The sequence below is a fragment of the Temnothorax longispinosus genome, chromosome 7 (assembly GCF_030848805.1).
Source record: "Temnothorax longispinosus isolate EJ_2023e chromosome 7, Tlon_JGU_v1, whole genome shotgun sequence".
Taxonomy (NCBI): Eukaryota; Metazoa; Arthropoda; class Insecta; order Hymenoptera; family Formicidae; genus Temnothorax; species Temnothorax longispinosus.
In genome coordinates this window covers 14297501-14320336 of record NC_092364.1, presented here as the reverse complement: position 1 = coordinate 14320336, position 22836 = coordinate 14297501, and the positions used below count along the sequence as shown (strand labels likewise).

General features: G+C 45.5%; 1 protein-coding gene and 1 long non-coding RNA gene across 2 annotated transcripts in view; one reads left to right on the top strand and one right to left on the bottom strand.

Annotated features, from left to right (window-relative positions):
- LOC139816837 (discoidin domain-containing receptor 2) overlaps positions 1 to 8459 on the bottom strand; it is a 194176-nt gene extending 185717 nt beyond the window's left edge. Inside the window, exon 1 of the mRNA XM_071784603.1 lies at positions 8134 to 8459. The gene's annotated coding sequence lies outside the window, so the exon portion shown is untranslated. The remainder of the gene's footprint in view (positions 1 to 8133) is intronic.
- Positions 8460 to 8571: 112 nt separating this feature from the next.
- LOC139816840 (uncharacterized) overlaps positions 8572 to 22836 on the top strand; it is a 36115-nt gene continuing 21850 nt past the window's right edge. The window contains exon 1 of the long non-coding RNA XR_011733094.1: positions 8572 to 8709. This is a non-coding gene — a long non-coding RNA (uncharacterized lncRNA). The remainder of the gene's footprint in view (positions 8710 to 22836) is intronic.

Genomic DNA, 22836 nt, shown 5'->3' with positions numbered 1-22836 from the left:
TTCTTAATCTCTATTATATTTACGCGAGCTATATAGACTCGAAAAATATCGTATAATAAGTTATATTATTATAATATGCAAAAGAAAATACGTCAAAGACTTTTCCGCACTACAATACGCTATTAAATTACGCTGAGTTATCACGGTTCGGAAGTTTGTGCTTGCAGACTTCCGATGCAGCCTCGGTATAGGATGGATATGCACTTTCATAATCTATCGCTGATATATGTAAGGCGCGTTTAGAGTAAACTTCCTGATTAACTTTACGTGTGAACCGTTTCATAATAATGAAGATAAATATTCACATTTTTCATCGATGCGAGTTCTGTAGCAAGATTTGTGAAGGAATCTTTCTGTGCAATACGTTATATCAAAATTTTGCAGAAGATATCCGTTGAAATTCAGTATTATTGCAACACGAAAATATACGATTTGTAATTTATTTTTCAATTTTCTTTAGAAACTTTTGAATCCAAAATATAAAAGTAAAAATTTTAGTTTCAAAAGTTTACATTAATGAAAATATTTGGACGCAGTTCAAATTAGAAAGAGTAAAATAGAGAAAGATATCGATTTTGACACCATTTTCTAGGGGAAATTGTGAATTAAACCGAGTTATTGCGTTACGGAAATTTGTAGCTATTTTCACCATGACGCTGTAGAAGCATTTTGTACATTCATAATACGCATTCATAATACGCTATCGTTTTAGCTATAAATATATTATGCGCGCTTTAAACGAACTTTCTGATTATGTTTATGACCGAGCTGTCGCTCGGTAATGAAGATAAATACACGCACGCTTTATCGTCGCATGATTTGTCGACGGCTATACAGGAAAATGCGTTCTGCGGGAAATTATCGTAGATAATTACGTCGACAAAGGGGGCCCGTATAAGCGAACGTGGGCGTCACACTATTTTTATCGAAAAGGACCCAAGTTATGTGAAGTTATTGTACATTTAAGAAAATTGCTTCTTTCAATATCGAAAAGTAAATATGTATCAGAGATACAAATTACAAACCGTATTTTCCCGGAGAAAAAGTTTACGAACTTTAAGAAAAATATAAAAAGAGACAGAAAGAAAGAGAGCTGCATCGTTTGTGCGAGACAGAGTAACTGTCTACAGAAATTAATTATCCGCTGCGTGTTACTTTGTCGGCAACGTTATCTTATTATAACAGCCTAGTCGCGTATTTCTTAATGATACGTAACTCGTACTTTCACGGTGAGATTAATTGAGACAAATATCAGCGGAGCGCCAAGCGACTACTCCTTACGCCATAAACATGGCTAGCTAAGTCCTGCGTGTCGTCCTGAACAGGACTATACTTGTAAGCAGGAGTTTGCACCTATATACTCGGGGGACCGTCGAGCGCTTTCTACGATGACGCAATTCTCAAGTGAACACACGCACTTTCGTAATACGCTAACCACGCGCTCGTATATATTTATTTCGCGGCAAATGCGTACCGTGTAAAAGTTCTCGTTATGCACGGGCTAACGACACCGAGGAAGGCGGACACGTGCGGTACCGGTTCGCGATTTATGGAGAAAGATTAGATCTCTGATAAGCGATCATTTTAGTAGACGGTTGCGGACGTTGCGACGGTTCATCGTCGGGAAAACTGTATTTGCCACACAAGAAGGATATGCGATCCACGAATTGCACGATAACGTGCCATGCGTGCAGCGAGGGAAATTTAATGGAGCAGCGTCTAACACGGTCTCTCTCTCTCTCTCTCTCTCTCTCTCTCTCTCTCTCTCTCTCTCAGATTTTATTCCATGGCTCGTCCCACGGCGACTCTTTCCTACCAAAACTCGGCGATACGTAATCTCAAGGAGTGACGATGGCGAGGCACCGATTACCGATTTAAAGGTAACGTACACGGAAAAAATTTTATAGTAAATATTACTATGGTGTCGCACTAGCTGCAGACCATCGAGGAATTTCAAGTTAAAATACTATAATTATTGTTTTAAAAACGATAAAATAACGTCATTTTTACCATAAACATAGTAATTTAACTTAAAATTCCTCGATGGTCCGCAGCTAGTGCGACACCATAGTAATATTTACTATAAAATTTTCTCCGTGTAACGCCACGTCATGCCACGCCATTACCTGCCTCAGTTGCTTTTATATTGGTGGAACAAATCGCTTTACTGGCCGTCCCGCGAGCTGTGCGAGGCTGCACGCTGCACTGCGTTCCTTCAAAGTTGAACGACAACTCGAGACAGCCCCGGGAGACGAGATCAGCGGCGGTAAACCGTGACGAACGAATGCGCGAGCGCTTGTCAGATTATCCGGAAGGTAGCTCGCGGATACGGGCATGCAGCCTCGCGGGAGATAAACTGGTGCAACGGCTTTCGCCTAATCACTAACGTGGGCTGCTAATCTTGCGCGACGAATAGGCCCTCGCGGATTTGGATTAACCAGTCCTTTCGTTGTGCGGACTCGCGCGACTATGTCGCTCCACTTTCGTTAACTGCCTAGTAAAATTGGTACGCGACGCATAAATTCAGCGAAACGTGAATGGTATGCAGATTTTATAGAGCGAAAGATAAAACTGTAGGAAATGTAATATTATCATAAACGAGATATATAAACACCTCGCGTAATTGAAATAGTTTCTAAACGTGAGTGGAATTATCTCCGAGTGTTATGCTCGTAACGTAACTTTCCACAGGAAATTAGATATCAGAATATTTTTCAATGTACACGAAAGAGACGCGATTGCGATACTTGTATATTATTAATGCGGTCGTATCTTACCGATAGAAAGCATAAGCATACGAAATGGAGTCAAGAGTCTCCGAAGATAAATTACAAAAGTTTGCTTATGAGCGAAATAAAGATAGTTGCGAGAACGTCTAGCCGCTAGAAATCGATACTTTAATCGCAGTCCGTACCAAATGATATCGAGCAGAAAATGAGAACGTAATCACGCGGGCATGATCGCATGCAAAACGAGTCGATTATTCATTAAACGAGCGCTATGAATCGTTTCGACGTGACAATGCGCGACGCACGCAATGGCACTTCACGACCGGCCATCGGTTGATTATACGATAAATATTTCCTAGGCGGCGAGATTAGATTAAGTTTTGGCACGGCGCCTGTGATGCGGCGGTTCATGATGCTGCCGGCGTGAAATGCTGCAGTGAATTGCGGAGTGATTGCGATTACGTGCCGACGATGACCCAATGTCGTCACGCTTGCCGGCCGACCTTATAATTGCCGCCGCGCAGATACAATCGCTAATAACTGCTAGCTTCAATAGTTTTTACCCCGTGAATCATTGCTCGACTCTTCTCTGACTGACCAAATGACTGCTAGCAGAGTAAAGTGATATTAACAATTATTGTTATTCTTATGGAAATCTTTAATATATGTTCTTACTACACTGAAAAAAATTAATTATTTGCAAGAAAAGAGATTTCTTTGAATTTAGTTTCCTTAATTCAAAGAAGTATTGGGTAGATTTAAGAAAACATTTTTCTGAGTTTAAAATATTTTCTCGAATCTACCTAATACCTTCTTTGAATTAAGGAAACTAAAATTCAAAGAAATCTATTTTCTTGCAAATAATTCTTGCAAATTTTTTTTCAGTGTAGTTGAGCGATTTAATAACAGAAATACAATAAAAAATAAAAGGAATAATTAAGATACAAATAATACATAAATAGATGTAGATAATGTGATAATTTCTCTCTCTAATTTCGATGTCAAACTATTGATTTTCCAACTCTAAATTTTTTAATTCAATTTCACATTTTGTATAGCTTTTGTGAAATCGAATTATAATAATGCATGTGTATTATTAAAAATGCTACATTAATCCGGGACAACTCGAGAAGCAAAGTATCGACCTACCGAAAATTCGGTCACCTTTTATCAGAGACTCAACTTATTCCGCTTAAATTCTTAATCAAAGATCGGTCTGCGCCTTGGTAACAGCCACAATCCCGCGGTTTGCTGAACATCCACTCGAGTGGGTCTGCTTCCCTTCACCCGAAAAGACTTACCGCAGAATTTTCCGAATTTTCGTTCACTCAGCTTTTGTAAGCCGATGACGATAAAGTAATTTCGATTATATACATATTGTATTACCATCCCCAATATTTTACAAAATTATACGTACAAAAAAGAATCCCATCTCTTTTCAATACAATGGCATAGAACGAAGTAGATATTCGCAAAGCGAAATAAAGTTTCCCCGTTGAAAAACGTCCATCCTAATGTTTACATTTCATTTCGTAATTAAAAACGCAGCAATTAATTTTAATCAAGCGACGCGCAAGATGAAAAACGCGGCGCCGGGGCGCGTTGATTTTTAATCGCCCCCGCTACTCTTTTTTGTACTTTCATTGTGGTTACACCCGTATTTACCGTATCCAGCCGAAAATGAACTGTTGTCAAGGGAGTGCCATTTGTACCGGAAATGTATATAGTTCGACTATACATTAGAGGCACGCGCGAACGTGCATGCACGCTCGCCCCGTCGGAGCGTTAATTTCATTGTTCTGTTTATTTCCCGTGAATGAAATTAAAATAGCTTCTCTCGGACACGAGAGGGCCCTGACACGGGCGGGATGTGCGGCGCGGCGGTACGCGCGAAATGGGAACGGGTAAGGGCCGGCCCAGGAGGTAGAAGGACCTTATTGTGACTCCACCTTTTTAATTAAAGTTTGAAACTGAAGTAGAAAGCGCATGCGAGAGGCGCTCTCGAGGCGGGCAAAACGCGGGCGCATAAAATAGTCAAGTGTAGCTTTCCCGGCAGCATAGTGAGCACTGTCATCTCGCTTGTTTAACATTCTGCCCATTATAAAATGAGTGGCTGGGCTGAGTCGACTCGCTGTCGAGATGTAATTTCTGGAAACATGTAATTTACCGGTAGGTTATCATGTTTAGCTGATATATATTCTCCGATGATGGAAGCGGCGAAGAAAAATTATCGAGAGAATTTCTTGTCAACAAAACGTACAGTTTGAATGAACGCATACGCGTCGCCGAATATAAAATAAATTAAAGCAAATAGTATTATCTTTCTGCTATTATATACTCTTCTATTGAAAGCGAATCACGTAGAGACCGACATAAACACGCGCGCGACTAGCGCAATCTGCACCGGTGTCTCGTATCTAATTCGCTTTCTTAAGCTTTATAGCGCTATTCTATTGTCTACAGGCACCATTAATTTCGCTAATGGTTAATCGATAGACAGGCGAGTTGTGGCTACCTATCCTACGGTCGCAGTTCACGTGTAATTGTACGGATTCGAGCGATCCGCAGGAAGCAAGAAGTACAATAAAGCTACAATAAAGGTACTCGGCCTGGGGTATGCTCTATAGCTATCAGGAACGGCAGTCGGTAGTTAGACACCTGTTCTCTGCGCGGCACAGATACTACATACAGACGGTATGCGAGAGCGGGCGCGCGCGCGCGCGCGTGTGTGTGTGTGTGTGTGTGTGTGTGTGTGTGTGTGTGTGTGTGTGCGCGCGCGCGCGCGCGCGCGCGCGATCGTTGCGCGAGGAAAATGAGAAAAAGGCAAAGCCGACGAGAGGGACAAGACACGAGGAGTGATCGGGAAGAGGAATTATAACCGGCGAGAACGGAAGGTGCTATTTATTATCAGCCTCGTGGGGCACAATGGCTCTCGCAACTGCTGATTGATGTTCTCGCCTTTAGTCACTGTCGGACGTGTGCTATATTTACAACAATCCGCCTAACCCCCGTACATCATCGAAGAAAAGCATGGCACCCGCCGCGCGCGAGAAGCGAGTACGCGCGAACCCGCGCGCGTTTTCGCTCTCCCCCTCCCTCCCTCCCCCGCGCCCTTTCGCGAGATTCTATTATTCCTCCCATCGCGCTGATTTGCGCTATAAACTTCGGTAATTAAAGTGATAGAATTATTCAACGGCGCGGTGTAGCCGCGCCCCGATATGAATCCGTATTCGCGCGGGAGCGAGCGAGCGTGCGTGCGTGCTCTACGCTCGCTATTTACACAATTTCGAAATATACGTCCGGCGGTACAATTCGCCGTTTGTCCACAAAGAGAACCTATTTTGATGGAGCGCGCGCTACGTGCGGGTAAACGCGCCGATTGCCGAGTTAATTATTTACGCAGCGAATTTATCACGAAAATGTTATGACCGATTAATTACACGGGAGTTAAAATTCAGAGAAATATGCACGACTGGACGGTTGTATATCGAGCGCTCTCCGATCCGTACAAATCGGACCGTGGAGTGGACCTAGAAATATCGCTAATCGATCGACCGTCAGTAAGTACAATCAGCTGAACAAGTCGTCGTCCAACGACGACTAGCAGCAGAAGCCCATTCTACCTAGAATGTGACGTGTGCCACGCACAGGAGCTTACGTGACGAGAATTAGTTATCGCGTTGGAAGCAACCAGTGGCGTAAATCCCCCCCATGCGGTTACGTCGTAGACTTCGCGGTAAACGTTCGCAAAGCGTCCCTAAAAAGAATCTTAACGCCCGTGACTCCAACCAGGCGCGCGTTCGCGTAGCGAGAAATTTTATGCAAATTTTTTTTTTACGTTTCCGCCCGAGAACGCGAAATCTCGGAGTGTGTCGCGATGAATCAGTCGGAGTGGCTGGCTGGCTGGCGCGCGCGCCGAGGATGCGCTTTCCGCGTCGTCACTATCGCGATCATTTAACTCCCCGAGCCGGAGGCTCGATAACGTAAGCGCGCCGCTCCGCTTTATCACGGCCCTATCTCGCGAGGCTGCGTTATTAATTGCGTGCCGGCGGAGTCGCTCAATTGCCGAGAAATTGTCGGCACAAAGCGATCCTCGGAGAGAGAGAAAGAGAAAACCCGACGCCGACGAAAGAGACGCGTGACGCGATTATCGCATCAGTGACAATCGCCGAGAGTCTGCCGCTCGCTCGCTCGCTCGCGTCGAAAGGGCAACACGTTCCGCGCGCTTGACCGTGCTCCGAGCGCGTAATAATGGAACGCAAACTGCGCCGGTGTTTACCATGGCCGGTGATCGTTCAGAATCACGCGAACGCGCGCTTCGATCTGTCACGGTGACAGCTGACTTTCTTGGCGACGAAGGATTCCGCGTCCTTCTTATCGTCGAGACACGTGAGCATTTCCCTTTAAAAATTATCATTTATTTTTGTCGATCACGACGTACGTGTTTCTCTCCGAACGCGACGATCGCGCGATGTTGCTCCGAAAAGTTGCGGGACATTCTCTTAAGGAGCTACTTGAATATCTCTCTTTTTATACGTGGCATATCAAATAATTTGTATTGAATCATAAATCTTCTTATCTTGTCGCTAATAATAATTAGTCTGAGGAAGGATAATATGGGGATATAATCGTACTCAAGGACGACTAGATGTTCTCTTTTTAGTTTCTTTAGCAAATTCCGACATATCTCTTTCATATTACTGAGTTAATTAGATCGAAGTCAATCATGTTACTCAGTACTACAATTCATCATGTTACATATCATGTTGCAATTTGCAAAGTTTTATATATGCAAGGGCGCACTGATTACAAATTATACTCAATTTGAATAATTTTTAACCATTCCTATAAGTCGTCGCTGCTCCTACTTAATGTGTTGTTAATTTAACTAAATGGAGTTAAAATAACAAATTTCAACACGCATGTTACTAACAGAATGTTATTTAACTCAAGATATCGGTTTAAATTTCATCTTTTAATATTTAACAGTGTGCGGAGAGCGTTTTTCAACAATCCAGCAACTCCACGAGGTGTGCCTCTTTGCGGCAAGCTACTAACTCTCCATCATTTAATTAAATGCTCAAGCAACTGTAATTAATTTTTAAAAAAATCAAGCTTTCGCTCGACACAACAACAGGTCTATTTTCTGTTGCTGCGCTGCTGAACTAGTGCACACTGGTGCAGTAAGTTGGAGTGAAACAAAATATACTTGTCTCAATCTAACTTATTGCACCAGTTCACTAGTGCACTAGTTCAGCAGTTCAGCAACAGGAAACAGACCTAATGTATGTTGAGATTAAAACGAGAATGAGAAACGCTCATGGTGCGAAGAGTATCGCCTTCTCGAAGTGCAAAAAGGGTTAGTTTCATTCAATATAAGCGGATGCGGAAAGCGAGCACTCACGTTTAGTGACAGTCGCGTACGCCGCAAGCTCCCGTTATCGTGCCGCAGTGTGCTCACCGGTGAGATCTTCCCTCCTCCTCCTGCCACTCTCTCGCACTGCCACCCCGCGATTCGCCGTCCGATTATCGCGTTTCACAAAGTGCCGTCATCGCCACCGAGCACACCACACTCTTTCGCGACGCGCGTCACCGTGGAAAACAATCGGGACGCGGGCTGTCAGCGCGGCGAATACTCTCACGCGGCCGTGTGCTTTTTCGCGCGACCGTACCGAGCCCCAGGTACCGGGCGAACCGACGTGAGCAGTGCGTACCCCTCGCGACCCCGTGACGGACTGAGGATCTTGTCCGTTGTCGACGGTGCAGCGCCGCCGTGACCCGTGGCGACACCGCGAACTAAATCCGCGCCCGCACATACGCGCCGCGAGTATCACCGGCGCGGCGCGACGCGATCCGCTCCGCTCCTCGTCTCTTCCGCCAATTTTAATCCTTCGGGTACGGAGTACAACGCGACGGTGCTCGCTGGTGCCCGGGTGCCCCCTTTTCATCCCCTCGAATTTCGGGGCCATGAATGAGAGAGGTAAATATGCGAATTATCTGCGTTTTATTTACTACGCGTTTGTCGTCTTGACTTTAAGGCGCCTCTACATAAGTCGCGATACTCGCGATTCGCGAAACGTAGTTCGCGTATCACCGCACGCACGATACAGACAAAAAGGTTAGATTGACATGTAGACTTGTGCGACTTGCGAATTACAGAGGCGCCTTTAGAGTAGGAATGACGCTTTGAGTATATATATAGGGGTATATATATCCTTCAATTTAGAAAAAAAGGGGGAGGGATTCGCTATTCGGACAAAACGAGAAAGATGAAACGGATGTAATGCGGCATTTTTTCCAGCTGCACAGAGCGTGGAACGCGAAGTAATCGAGTTTTTGCAACCGTCGAATCGGCGTAGTTTTTGCATTGTTTCTGCTCCCTGTTACCGAGACCGTAAATATACTATCCAGCAGAGTGAATATGAATACGACTTCATTACCGTAGTTATGTGTACACTTTGCAAAATGAATAAAATGTTTCAGCAGCGGAGCGATATTACCAGACAGACTCTGCTGGTAATTAATACGTAAAATTTACATGCACTATAAATAAGTGATGTAGCAGTATGTGCCCGGTACGCGAAGTAGCGGGCCAAAGTTATCGAGGAGGAAAAAAATACGATTTATTAATTTTACAATTTTAATTCGTACAAGTAACGTAAATTTTCTATCTTCCATACAAACTATAGCAAACATTTTGTGCTGCGAAAAGTTCGAGAAAAATATGATATAGCAGAATCGTATTCCTCAACTAATTTTAATTGAACAGAACTTTAATCTAAGAGCGCTCTAGTGAAGAAGTTTATATATATTTCGAGTTATCAAAAAGCAGCAGAAAAGAGAAGCCGGTGGCGTCGCGAATTAATTTTTTTTCCTAAGAAACAATCGATTTATTAATTTTACAATTTTGATTCGTATAAGAGGAACATTTTCCTATCTTCTATAACGAACTATAGCATTTTGTGCTGCGAAAGGCTTGAGAAAGATACGACAGCAGAATCGTATTTCTGCTTTCGTTCGACTAATTTTAATTGAACAGAATTTTAATCTAAGCGCTCTAGTGAAGAAGTTATTTTGTGGTGGATATTAAAAAGCAGCAGGAAGGAGAAGCCGGCGTCGCGAATTAATTTTTTCCTAGGAAACAATCGTCTTTTTAAATTACTCAAGACACCGACTTTCGTCCTGTGGACGGAAGAAAGCGCGGGGACATTTTGCATAATGCACATGTCATAGACGTTGATGGGGTTAAACTTGGCTATTTTCCATCGTGCTTTCTAATGTTTCCAGCTTGCGTCTCGCCGCAAGACGTTGGCGTGGTGCGGTTTCGCGTTGCTCTTTCTCCGGTTTTACGGGCCACGATTCGAGAGCGAGAGGAGATCCGACGACTCCGACGTGGTTCGTCTCGTTCGACGAGCGGCGAACGTCGACGCGCGGGAATCCGAGCGGGATGGAGGACTCTCGTGTAAGTGGCACCGCCGTCGTTCCGAAATATATATCGTTGCGGTAGGTCGCGCGGGAAGATCGTCCGTGGTGCCCGGAGAACGAAAGACGCAATTATCGGTTAGCGTGGCGCGCCCCGACGACGCTGCCTCGGTTCGGTTGCTTACGCCATTTACCGTATTGCTTGTACATTACCGCTTTTCTTCGAGACTCGGGCTTTATTTACCTGACGTTAAACTTGCGCGCGACTCCCCCTGCGATTCTGTATTAATGAAAGGAGGGAAATTTTCAGGATAAAAGAGAGAAGCAAGGATTATTCTTTAACAGAAACGTACCATTATTATATAAAATATATGAAACTTATTCTCTCCCCTCGCTCACGAAGAGACTGGGAGTTAAAAGTTAAAATACTAGCAAAATTTCGATTATAACGGATGAATCTTTCCTCGGAGAATAGAGTGGGTGATTAGGTAACTTTGCTCCGGAGAGGAGAACTTTGAAACACATCGCGCGGGACAAAAATGAAGATTCTCCGTTAATGAAAGTTTGTAATTCGCCGATTCGTCGATAAAAATTACTTTTTGTGTATCGAGCTGTATCACAGCTGTTTATTGAGTTTGCGATTTATCTCTCCCTCGAAATGACCCAGATTTTCAGGGTCGTCTCCAACTCGGCTCTCTCCTCGCTTTTTCAAACCACAAATCTCTCGTACCCGCAGATGTGGACACACGGTGTAATTTAGCCTCTCCGATTTGGGTCAACATCCATTGCGCCGAGGAGGTACTAAACGGCTGATCGGAAACATCGGCGAGCATTGTGGCGACACGGATCGAGAACAATATCGCGTGTCCATGAATCAGGCATACCCTCCACTCGAGACGTCGGCGTCGTCGTCGATCCGCCCGTAGCCCGTGTGCACGATAATGTCAGCCGATAGCGCGGGATCGGCCGGCCGAATCAATCAGCAGATATATCTCGCGATCCGCGAGGGTCCGTCTAGAATGGGCATAGTTCGCAGTTCAGGTTCACGGATGTAGGATACGCGGGGAGGGCGAGTCTCGTTTCATTCCGAGATGCTGCGCGCATATGGGAGGTGGGGAGGAGGGTTGCTTCGTGCAATCTGCCGCGACTCGCGTTTCGCGTCCGTTGTAAACTGGGCATGTAATGTATTTGATGGGGGGGAGGTGGGGGCTATTGCTTTCGGCTGGAGTTACGAGAGGAGCGCGACCCTCCGGAACGACGAGCTTGGTCTCGTACGAGGCCAAATACGAGGCACTTAAGCGGCGACCGCGCTGACCCGCCGCCGCGTCCCCGACTCCGTTTGTCTCGGCGAGCCATCGCCTTTGACAATTCCCGTAACTTGTTCCGAGAAGCTCCACCGGAGCATTGCTTACTCGCGACCGTTTCGAGACTTGTGTGTCGTCTCGTTACGTAAGTGGTACGTCTTCGCTTTACGACGCTCGTAAATCAATGGAGTCGCGACGAACGTCGAATTCTCATTAGTCGCTCGTGTGGCGCGCGACGATATCCGCGTCGTACGTTTTCCGCCTAAAATGACGTTAGGAGCACTTATTTCACCGGCGAATCGAAAGAATCGGATATCCACCGCGATGCAATCCTTCGCGGCCAAAGGGAGCTTTTTCCAACGAGTAATTCCTTTGTGATTAGTGGGTCGGGGCCATCGCGGCTTACTCGGCCACGAGCAAAAGAAAACGTGGGATTGTTTCCTCGAGCTGCTACTCGAGCTGCCGTTGTTACCGCGCCTCGCTCTCCTAAAGCAAGCTTAGATTTAGTGCCACGTGGAAATAAACGCTTTCGCCGCGGTGAACAACAAGAATCGTTCGTTACGTTAATGACAGGTTTCTTCGGGCGAATGGGAAACTCGGAGCTCTCTCTTTCTCTCTCTCTCTCTTTTTCTCGTATCGGACAAAAACTCGCGCCCCTTTTCATCGAAATGAAATATCTTCGTGCGCCGCGTCGGCCGAATACCGACGCAATTAATCGCGTTGATGCTGATTAATCCTCTGTAATTTGGTAAACATCGCGAAAGCGACGCACACCTTCTTCGACCCGCCATTAACCGGATAACGCAAAATCGTCTCCTCCCCTCCCCCCCTCGAGCCACCATCAGAAACAATGTTTCTGTAGTGAGAGAGCGACCATAAATCTCGGCCGCGTCTTTCGTTCGCGCGCCCCGGAAGTTTTCGCGTCTTATATTCGTCGGGTTTCGAAGGGCCTGGCGCGGCGGCGCGCCCGCTCGATATTTTGTTATGCCATTAATAACCACTGTGTCTCGCTCCTCGGTAACAGGCTTTCTCAATTAATCTACGTTACGAGTGTGCCGAATGGCGCAGGGGGGAGAGAATGTAAAAGCTCGAAAATTAATATTAATGCGCGGAGCGCGGAGAAATCCATGCCATTCGTAGAACACGGGGCGAATCGATATTTTACGCGGCGATGTCAATGGCTAATGAAAACGTCGAATAATCCGATACCGGGCGTAGGGTATTCCTCGTATTGTTTCGCACCGCGGCGCACCTTTGTCGCCGCGTCCAATAAAATTGTTTCACCGACAATTTGCGTTATGCCAGTAAATTGCTCCTCCGAGTGGTTATGCGACGAAAATCGTCGAAAAGTGAAACTCGTTTGTCGCCTCGTTTAAATTCGTCCGCGCGCGTCGCGCGATCGTAGTTCGATATTCTTCAATTAATCCATCGTATATCTATATACCCATTATATTGAAACGTTTCCTTTTTGCACGATTTGTGTCTCTGATCCGTTCGACAAAATTGTTGACTCACAAAACTAAAAGCAACATGAGGTGGCGGAAAATCGGCGTCGATAGGAAAAGGAGAAAGTATCTTTTTCTCCCTTCTTTTCGAGAATCGAGTTGTATGAGTCACGGTCGGTTTTACTCGCTGCACGAGAGCAAAAAGTTACATCGCAAATTTTAATGCGGTGTCCGCTCGAACGAATGACTTCGTATAAAAACTGCCGGCCGCAGAAGGACCGGTAAAACGGATCGCTTTTTTACGTGTCACTGCTTACCTTGGATTCACGACTCCAACGGAACGTGTGCACGTTATTTGCACCTTGTACGCGGGGCAGGGTTCGCGTGAACGAATACGAATTGTTACCGCGGTAAGCAATCTCCCAGCGATTGTCGGATAGGCTCACAAATCACAATTCATTTATTATGGTTCTTACACCCGCTTCAATTTCCAAACAATAGACCGTTTCCAAAATTGTAATTCGTAAAGCATTTCATATTCATGCCCATCCTCTCGTAATTCGGGTTATTTAACGCTTTGCTGCCCGGCGGAATATTATTGAGGCTTCGTTTGATTTACATAGATTGCATATGGCAGTAGTATTAATTAATGCAATGATTAAAAGACCGCTATGAAATAATTCAGATAATATTAATTGCGGCACATGTTATTAAAATATTCACGTCCCGCTGATGAGTTTGCAGTCGCGCCGATAATGCTTTTGTACGAATATACCGTTTTGATACCGTTGTACATTCTTAATGTCCGATCACGATAAAATGCGACGTTTAATCCGCTGGTCAGCTTTCGTATCAGAGCGAATCCTGCTTCTCTCCTCCTCCCCCCTCCCCCCGATAACTTGATCGACTGTTATTCTACATTAAACGCATATCTTCGTCAACCGAACTGTGTTCGCGAGCGGTGTACCGTTAGGCTTCGTACATTCGATGAGCCGCGATATTTCCATATTAACGCGCATCAATGTCAGTTATCGGCTGAAATTAGTCGAATAATTTGTTCACCGATGCGAAACGGCGCGGATAGCACGGCGCGGGGAGACACGGACGGAGAGAGCGTGTGGGAGCGACAAAACATGGGACGAAAGAGCGAGAATGCGTAGAGATCCGCGGTTGTTGTTGGAATTTCATAAAGGCCCATTGAGTCGCAATCGGTACCAACTGCGGACAAACAACCTCCGAAGTCCTAATTTTTTTTCCTCTCCGTGCAATGGACATCGCTTGCTCGTTTCACGTTTATACTCTATTTAAACTTTCTCGATGACTCTATATTCGCTTGTGGCTGTCACTCGATTTTATACCGTTCGCTTTTCGAGTGAATATTTTTTTAGGTACCACTTTCAACGAAAATACTTGTTCGTATAATACACTGGACGTACATACGTGGCGCAGCAGCATGCAAACATATGGACATGTATGGCCCGCGTCGATAATATGGGACTCTTTTGTACGTATTTGCAATTTACAATAAGTAACAGCGTAACGATATATGAGCGCAAAATATCTCGTGGTTGGCTGGTGCCGGGTGAGTGAGTCGCGGTGAGGGTTGACCTGGCAGTCGGATCGATCCGGACTCTCCACGTAGAAACCTAGCTTCCTCTTTCGCGTTTGTGCCCCTGCGTCGCGCCTGCTTGCGCTCATGCCAGCCGCAAGGTTCTCCGATGTTTTGTATCCGCGTTCCGGGAGCGCTCGCCGAGGCCTCGCTCCAGATACCACCGTCGCCAAAATACTTCCAATTGACCCAGTCAAGCCCCGAATAAAGGCACAAAGGGCACAAATCGAGTTTCCTCCATATGTTCGCGAAAACGTTCAAAAATATCGAGACGTGAGATTCGTGGAAAGCTCTCGCGGAAAATGTTCCCGTCGTCTCCTCTGGTGTCGACGTTGTCGAAAAATAATTGGTCCGGCATTCCGTCGCTATATGTCTACATGGAGAGCGCGCGTCTTCGCCGCGCTCTACACCTGTTTGCTACTCCTACTCCGGTTTCGGCCTACCGGAATACGCCGGCGTTGTATCCGCACTTGGGAGCGTTCCATCTATCCGTGGCGGCGACCTGCTCCAGATATTCCGGCCGAACATTCCAATTAGCCCGGTCATGCGCCCTCGGACCACATAAAAGGCTCGAAATTCCGCGTGCGGATTCGGAGGTTCTGGGTCAGGCAAACCGTGGAGCGACAAGCTCGTCTATTGTTCGCGTTTGCTCGCTTGGTTTACGCCCGAGGTACGGGAAGGAAAATCAAGAGGGTTAGCGTTATCGTAGAATTGAAGTTCAGCGAATCGAGTTCTGCAGCCGGATAGCGGTCGAAGATTCCGCTAAAGCTCGTCGTAGGACGGCGCGGCGCGCAGATTGAATCACGCGGTGAGTCATTCTTATGTTAATTCGCAAACGTGTACTTGGTACTCGTTACGTGGGCGAATGGATCGAAGGAGCTTGACGATATTCACTAGTGCGACCGATGATGCTGTCATTACTAACTTGGCTCATGTTATGCATTTTTTTATCAAACTTAATATGACAATTTTTTGCACACAATTTTTCAGAACGGATATTTGATCGCGCTGATCGTAAAACATTTCATACGCCTTTGCAGGTGCTCGCTCTTTCACGTATTCGTAAGGCTCCTTATATTTCATTTGGCGCGGCAGCGATTCTCTTAAGTACCGGAACTACTTTAGGATCCGAACTTCTCCCGGCCTTCTGAATTGCTTAATGTCTGGAAGCAGGGACCTGACCTATATTCATGCTCTCTCTATCTTCCCGTTAAATATAGGCTATCCCGTCGTCTAAGACTGTCCTCAAATGCGCGATATCGACGCTAGGCTCCGATGTCTATAGCGTGTCTATTATAGCTCACTTTACGCGGTCAACGTGCCTCAGCGGCGGGATTCCGCGTAACCGGTATTGACAGGTTATTTCTACGGAAGGGGTGGCTTCGCTGCTATCTCCATCCTCTCTCTCTCTCTCTCCCTCTCTCCCTCTCGATGAAGGGGTTTAGACCCGCATTATTGCCTTAGAACTATGATTACTGTATCCGACGTGCAGGCTATAGCGTCCGACGTAATGGCAGGCAATAGATGAACCCTCCTCATTACTCAACGAGTATCAATTGGATGCCGATATATAGAACGGATGTGGCTCGTTAAATCCCATCGCTTACTTCCGCGTACCGTTTTTCTCCGTGATTTCCGATGCATCTATTAATCTCGTTCGCGAATCGCAAACGTACATACCTTGTGTATCGCGAAATGTATTTCGTGTTTTCCGTTAATTAAGACACATCGATCGCGATGCCGTCGTACGACTGACGCATGGCGGTCTCTCCTTGAGCTTCTCGTAAAGGAGTGAAATAGGGAACGGCGTCTGTCGTGAAGACGGGAAGGGAAGACCGTTGCCGGCGCATAGGCGCGAGATAGGCGAGGAAGTCTCGCCTGGACTTTAGTAGGCAATATATCGAAGGGTTTTCCTATCGGGATCACGGTGACAGAGCGGCGTAATGCGGACTGGCAACGATCCGTCCGTCGGTTGCCGTGTCGGGGTGTACGTCGGGAAGGGAAACGCGCGCTGCCGTTTCGCGCCGGGCGCATCCTTTAAAGCCCGTCGTATCCCGTCACGACGACGGCACGAGGCCAGACGAGACGGGCAGGAGAGAGGCTGCCTGCTCGGTTGGATGGCGCGGGCTAAGGTGCCGCGCGGAACGACGAGGTGTTTCTCGTTGTTGCGGGTGTACAAACGGGGTGGGGGTTGTGGAACACAACGAGGGGTCGGAACATTACGTTCACCGCCCCGTCCCGCGCCGCCGGCTCCCATCCCCGTCTCGCAACTACCGCTCCGCCGCCCGCTTCCGCGTTCTCCGCGCTCCCCCCGCTCCCCCCTCTTCATGGAAAACCTGTGTGGCGTAAGCGCTGTTTATGGAGACCGCAGGCGGCATCTCCCGTCGAGCTTAGCGTTACCACCGCGCTCAGCCAGCCTCGGTTACGAGCGAAGGGATTTTCTGCCGGATGAGGATGCCATCCCCGACAGCCGCTCGACTTTCTCTCCCTCGTGTCCCCTTCTGCGCCCCCGGATCTCGGTTTAATGTATAAAAATAAGCTCGTTCGACGCGCATTCTATTCCGCGTACGTAGGGCGTCGCGTGCGGCGCCGATGTAGTCGAGTATATTCGTGCGTGTCACGGGATAGATGTTAAAATTGCATTTTCTTGTCGCGAGTCTTGTTCATCCCGCGGCCAGTTAAATCGGGCCGAGCACGCCCGATGCGTTTTAAACGGGACATTTTAAACGCACGGGCTAAGTGACGGGGCGATTCTTGCGAGGTTTTTTAGTCGCTTCTAATTGCGCACATTACACGTAAATATAATCGCGTCTAAATGTGACAGCTGACACGAGTCGTCAGCTTTTGCTCAACGATTTAATGCTGACCTCATGAGGAATCCGGCGAAATAGCCGTTATGCAAATTTTTACCGCGCGCTTCTTTTGCAGCCGCGGTTCTCTCCCGTGGTCGGTTCAATGTATGAAAAGGACGCGTGCACCCCGACTATCGCGCGAATGGTCTCGCGTGTAAGGGACAACAGGTATCACTAGCCCGCATACCGTCATAAGTACATTTGAATACGTTACGGCCACGTAAACGTAAGGTGAACAGTTTCTCCGCCGAAGAGACGTCTCCATCGTACGCGGATTCCGGGCGCCGCGTTCGGAAAAGTACGCGAAGCGTTATGGATATTTATGCAAAGCGAGGGACGGAATATTGTTTTCTTTTGTAGATGGAAATCGCGCGCGCGGCCGCGAAATAAAAAAAATTTTCCCCCCCAGCAGCCCCCACGGTTTCGCGAAGCACGCGGCGTTATAACCCCTGACATTTACGTACGGGCACGCCCGCGACAGTCATGCGTGCGCGCGTGTTACAGTACGCGCGCATATATATGCCCCGTTATTCGCCGATTTAATACCACAATCTCGAAAAATCCGGCGAGACAGCAAAAAGCTGGAAAGCGGGAGGACGGGAATGGGGGAAACGAGGAAAGAAAAATGGTTAGGGCGGTAGGTCACCGCGAAACAGGTACGACGAGAAGGAGGGCGGGAACGATGGATTAAAACATTTTTATACATTTTTTCCTTTTTCTTCTTTCCTTCCTTCCTTCCTTCCTTCCTTTTCGCCCGGCTGTCGGGCCGACCAACTACTTAAGAGGCATTGCTTCGCAAACCGCGAACGCAAGACAACTTCCGGTCTTCCCTGGATTCTCCGTCCGGCGGCTGTTCTTTTCGCTCTTCCCCGTCGCTCTCTTTCCCTGGGTTGCTCATCCGCGGACCCGGCGGTTTCGCCTCCGGAGAGATTATTTTCCTCCGGATGGACGGGTGAAATGTGTAAGGTGAGCGAGATTGGACAGACGTCGGCTTTCGCGAAACGCGGGCCACTTAATAGAAAAGGATTAAAAAGCGATGAGAGAGAGAGAGAGAGAGAGAGAGAGAGAGATGCAGCAGCTGCAGGCGAAACAACTGTGCGCGTATGCGTATCGCGATTTAAAAAGGAATTTGTCAGAGAAAGGTATTTCATCACGACTCTTTTGGCAAGGGGAACCCGTGCCCGATATCTTATTTTAACCGAGAAGAGACATTTCTTGCGAATTATTTCCCCGTCTTTTCCGTCGTCGCGTGCTCGTCTCCGCGGTAGAGAGTTATATAAGTTTGTCTGTACGTTTGTACGCCCCGCCACGATCATTGCCATCGGCTTTGCTCCAATTAGTGTTGCCAGTCCGACTTAATACTTTTCGCGTTGCCGAAGCCGCCGAACGGTTTTTAACCTTCTTCTTAAGCCACGGAGAGCGGAGTTTGAAACCTGGACCCAGAGGTTTTCAAGCGCGGTGACCCACCGAGACGGATTAAAAGCTGCACGGAGAGCTTCCCGGCTCTCTCTCTCTCTCTCTCTCTCGCACGCTCGCCCCTCTTTCTCCCGCCCGTTCCCGCGGGACCCCCTATTCCGGCTGCTTTTTTGTTCCAACCTGCACGATATCTAACTGTAGGTAAGAGGCTTTCGCCTTTGAAGTCCCCTCACTTTTGCAACTTGTATTTCTTTCATTAACGTACTTCGTTCCCGAGTATTTTCGCGGTGCGGCAGGGCAAAGCCAGTGGAAATAACTCCTCCTCCGTTCCTCCCTTCAATCCTCTCGCGATATCCTCTCGCGTTGTACGGCAGGCAGCGTCGTAAAAAATCTTCAAACCGCATTTCCTGGGCCACCTTGTCGTTCCCCGTGCCGAAGCCTGCCTCGCTTCTTTATCATTAATTCTGGAGGTCCCGACCGCCGTTAATACCCTTCCTTTTTAATGCAGCACCTAGACAAAATCCTTCGTGTTTTACAACCCGTTTAGGCCCACGCTAATATATATGTGAGTGTATACATATATATATATATATATATATATATACATATATATATATATACATATAGAAAAGAGAGGCACGGATATTAGTACATTTCGGCTTCTGTACGATGCTGCCCGCCGCACACGTCGAGGATAGAAATACCGGTAGCTTCAGCGAAGAGTGGCGGCGCCGCGGCGCGGCGGCGAGGACGCACGGCCGGGAGTGTCGGTGGGCTCAGGTGTTTCCAGCGGCGTAGCTCGGTATAGCGGGGGCCAAAGTGGTGTGGTCGATATGACTGAAACTACCCCTCCCCTGCAAAATTCTGCTGATCTCCCTCTGTCGGACCAACAGCATCTCCTTTCCGCCCGCGCCATTCCTTCTCTCTCTCTCTTTCTCTCTTCCGTCCTCGTATCCAGGACTCCCTCTCCCTCCCCCCCACAGCCAACCCTCCTTCATACACCTCTGGATCGCGCGATAGTGGTGGCATTCGTGGAATTTTGCTTTTATAATATTTAATCACGTTGAATATTGGAGAGCTCCCTCGAAGTGTGCGCTGTAAATTATTCGGCGCACAGGGTTTCTCAATTTAGGGATGCCGCCTAAGTGCCGCAGCTTCTCGTCCGTTTTTTCGAATGTAGCGCAACACATACGAAATAGATTCAGGACTTGAATACCTCGCTATTAAAATGTTGTAAGTAAATGCAAGAGAAAGATTAAAATTCCAGGCCAAATTGCCTTTTAAAATAATATTTATTGCTCGTAAAAGATACAATATTCTTCATATTTATTTTAAATATTACAAAGAATGTCGTAAAAATCTATAGCCTTTATTATACTACAGTCTTTAATGCTATTAACTTTGTCACATAGATTCTGTTTTAATATGAAAGCAATTTTAACAATATGATGCTTATAGCTTTTTACCCCTTTTTCAGCCCTTTTAGGCAGCCAGGTTCTTAATTATTAATTATAATACTCTTATCATAATGAAACAAAGTAATCAGGACTTCAAAAGCAGTGCATTTTTAGAAGGCCTTGATGTGTAATGTTACAACAGTCGCAAAAATTTAGCAATAAGATTTTATTTATAATAAGATTTCAACTAAACGAACGATGTGATCAATTCAATGTGCATAAGAGTGACCGAATTACGAAATTTAATCCAGTTGATATGCAAAGTTTGAAGGTAACAGACCACAGATTCAATTTTATGCTGCTGAACCATATACCGAATTCTTCCGATTCTATTGGGAGCACGGTCGTTTTTTCGACGACCGGCCATTCGGAAAAAAAGCCGAAATACATGGCGGCGCTGTCATGGGAAATTGAAACATGCTGACTAGCAGACCAATTTCGTCCTAATTAAAGGAGTTTTTTCTTGCTCCCATGAGATTTGCCTATTCCGAATACGAATATTTTCATTGGAAAAACGCAGCGTTTGAAAACGAAGCCGTACTACTATACTACGATTCTGTACTTTTTCACGTAACAATATAGAAATTTCAATATGCGCACTCATGATAGTTGCCGAGAGAGACGGCATCGATAAATTACGTACTAGTTATTCAGGCGAATGTCAGAAAAGTCTTTATCCGTACGTTCTGTACCTATAGATATGAGAAGAGGCTTTGTTAGGTTTATCCGAGTTTTTTTACTTGCGATTAAAACGTTTGCCCTTCTCCGCCGCTGCTCTCTGAGAGAGAGATCCTTCTTTTCATAAGTAATCACGTATACTATACATGCATGCTCGTTATATCCATTTCCTGCGCTCGGTTAATCGTTATCATTAGAAGAAGTTATGATAGCCGTGAACAGTTGCGAACGGAGAAGGTTCTTTAACTCGGTGAATTTATATAGACGAGGTATACAAATATCCGAGATTACTTTTTTTGAAAAAATTCCGCAATAGTAACTTGGTTCCTGAGCTACGAGATTATTTATGATCTCTGACAATACTAAAGTTTTCTCATACACTCATTCAATATGTAATTATCTTGATCTTTTTTCTCTAAAGAAGAAGGAAATTTTTTGTCTAATATATAATATAATCTTTATATATTTATATAATCTTTCTTTTTGCTTCAAAATTTGTGAGAATTATATGTTGAATATATGAGAATTAAACTTCCGATACAGCGGAGTGTTACATCATCTATAATGAAATATGATAAGCGTACGGGACATGAAAGCACTAAACGTTTAAAATAGTTGGCAGCGCGCGATACTGGCGATACACTCCGTATGAAAAAAAAAAAGCAATTAACTTCATCGATGTGCAATTGCTTTCATTATTTTGAATTAACGCGACGGAGCGGATTAATTTCGTCATCGGCGTAATTTTCACAAAAGAGCATCGATGTTTGACACTCGGTTTACACAAGAGGATTACGAGAGTGTAAATTTGTTATACGGTCAGTGCACTTCGTTTATTCCGTTCCACGAGCTTTATTTGTCGCCGATGATTATTTTACGCAAGAAACGCTTCGATAGAAATTTTCAATAATGAATCTTTATTCGAGGACGCGCGCGCGCTCGTGAAGTTAACTGAAGACAGTTTAAATGAAATGAGATCGTACTGTGCAGCTTTCATTTAAAAATCGCAACAACTTATAATCGATTTTTGCTATTTCCAATAATTAGCCGCACGATTTATTACTTTAATTATAAGCAATTTAAAAGATCAGTAATTTTTATCTCATTTTATATACATATATTGATATATGTTTGTTTAGCAAGCTTTTTTGGAGCAATCGTATGAATGCTTTTAATAGGAGCAATTATTCATTAATCTCTATAAGGTTAATTTTGAATTTCAGATCTCGGTATTATTAATCAAATTTTAACATATATATTTCACAATATAATGGATCTTAATTTTAATCCCGGATCGGGCGCGCTTTATTTTTACTTATTTTATATGGTAATAAATGAATAATTAATAATACACGCACACATGGATAAAGCATAAAGTTTTGCCATAGTGGCGATTATATCGGCGGTGAGTGAGCGAACACGTCCATCGCAATCCCGTTTAGGGCGGTAAGCTGAAATCATAACTTTTCGGCTCGGGGTATTAATTTAATAATCTCGAATAACTCAATATAAATCTGCGGCCGTCTGCCAGTTAACTTTCGCGACGGAACGGACTACAAGGGTGCTAATTAAGTGATTCAATTACAGCCGCAGGAATTAAGATTCGCCGCGGAAAACTAAAATTCAAAATAAGGCGCCACCAGCCGTTGCCGGAATATTAATAACCAGAAATCGCTCTTTGAGAATTGATACGCAATTACTTTTTTATTGTTGACGTTATTACAAATGGCGCAAAAGAGCGATAATGAAAATGCATTGCCCGTATTGAGCAATGCATTTTCATTATTATTCTCTAAAATCCGAAATAATTATTTTTTAATAGCATTTTACCATTATTTCAGCGACGTGGAATTTGCAGAGAATATTTTATTATTGAAAGATAAATATTGCTGAAACGTAAAATTTGTTATAATATGTAGCTCGA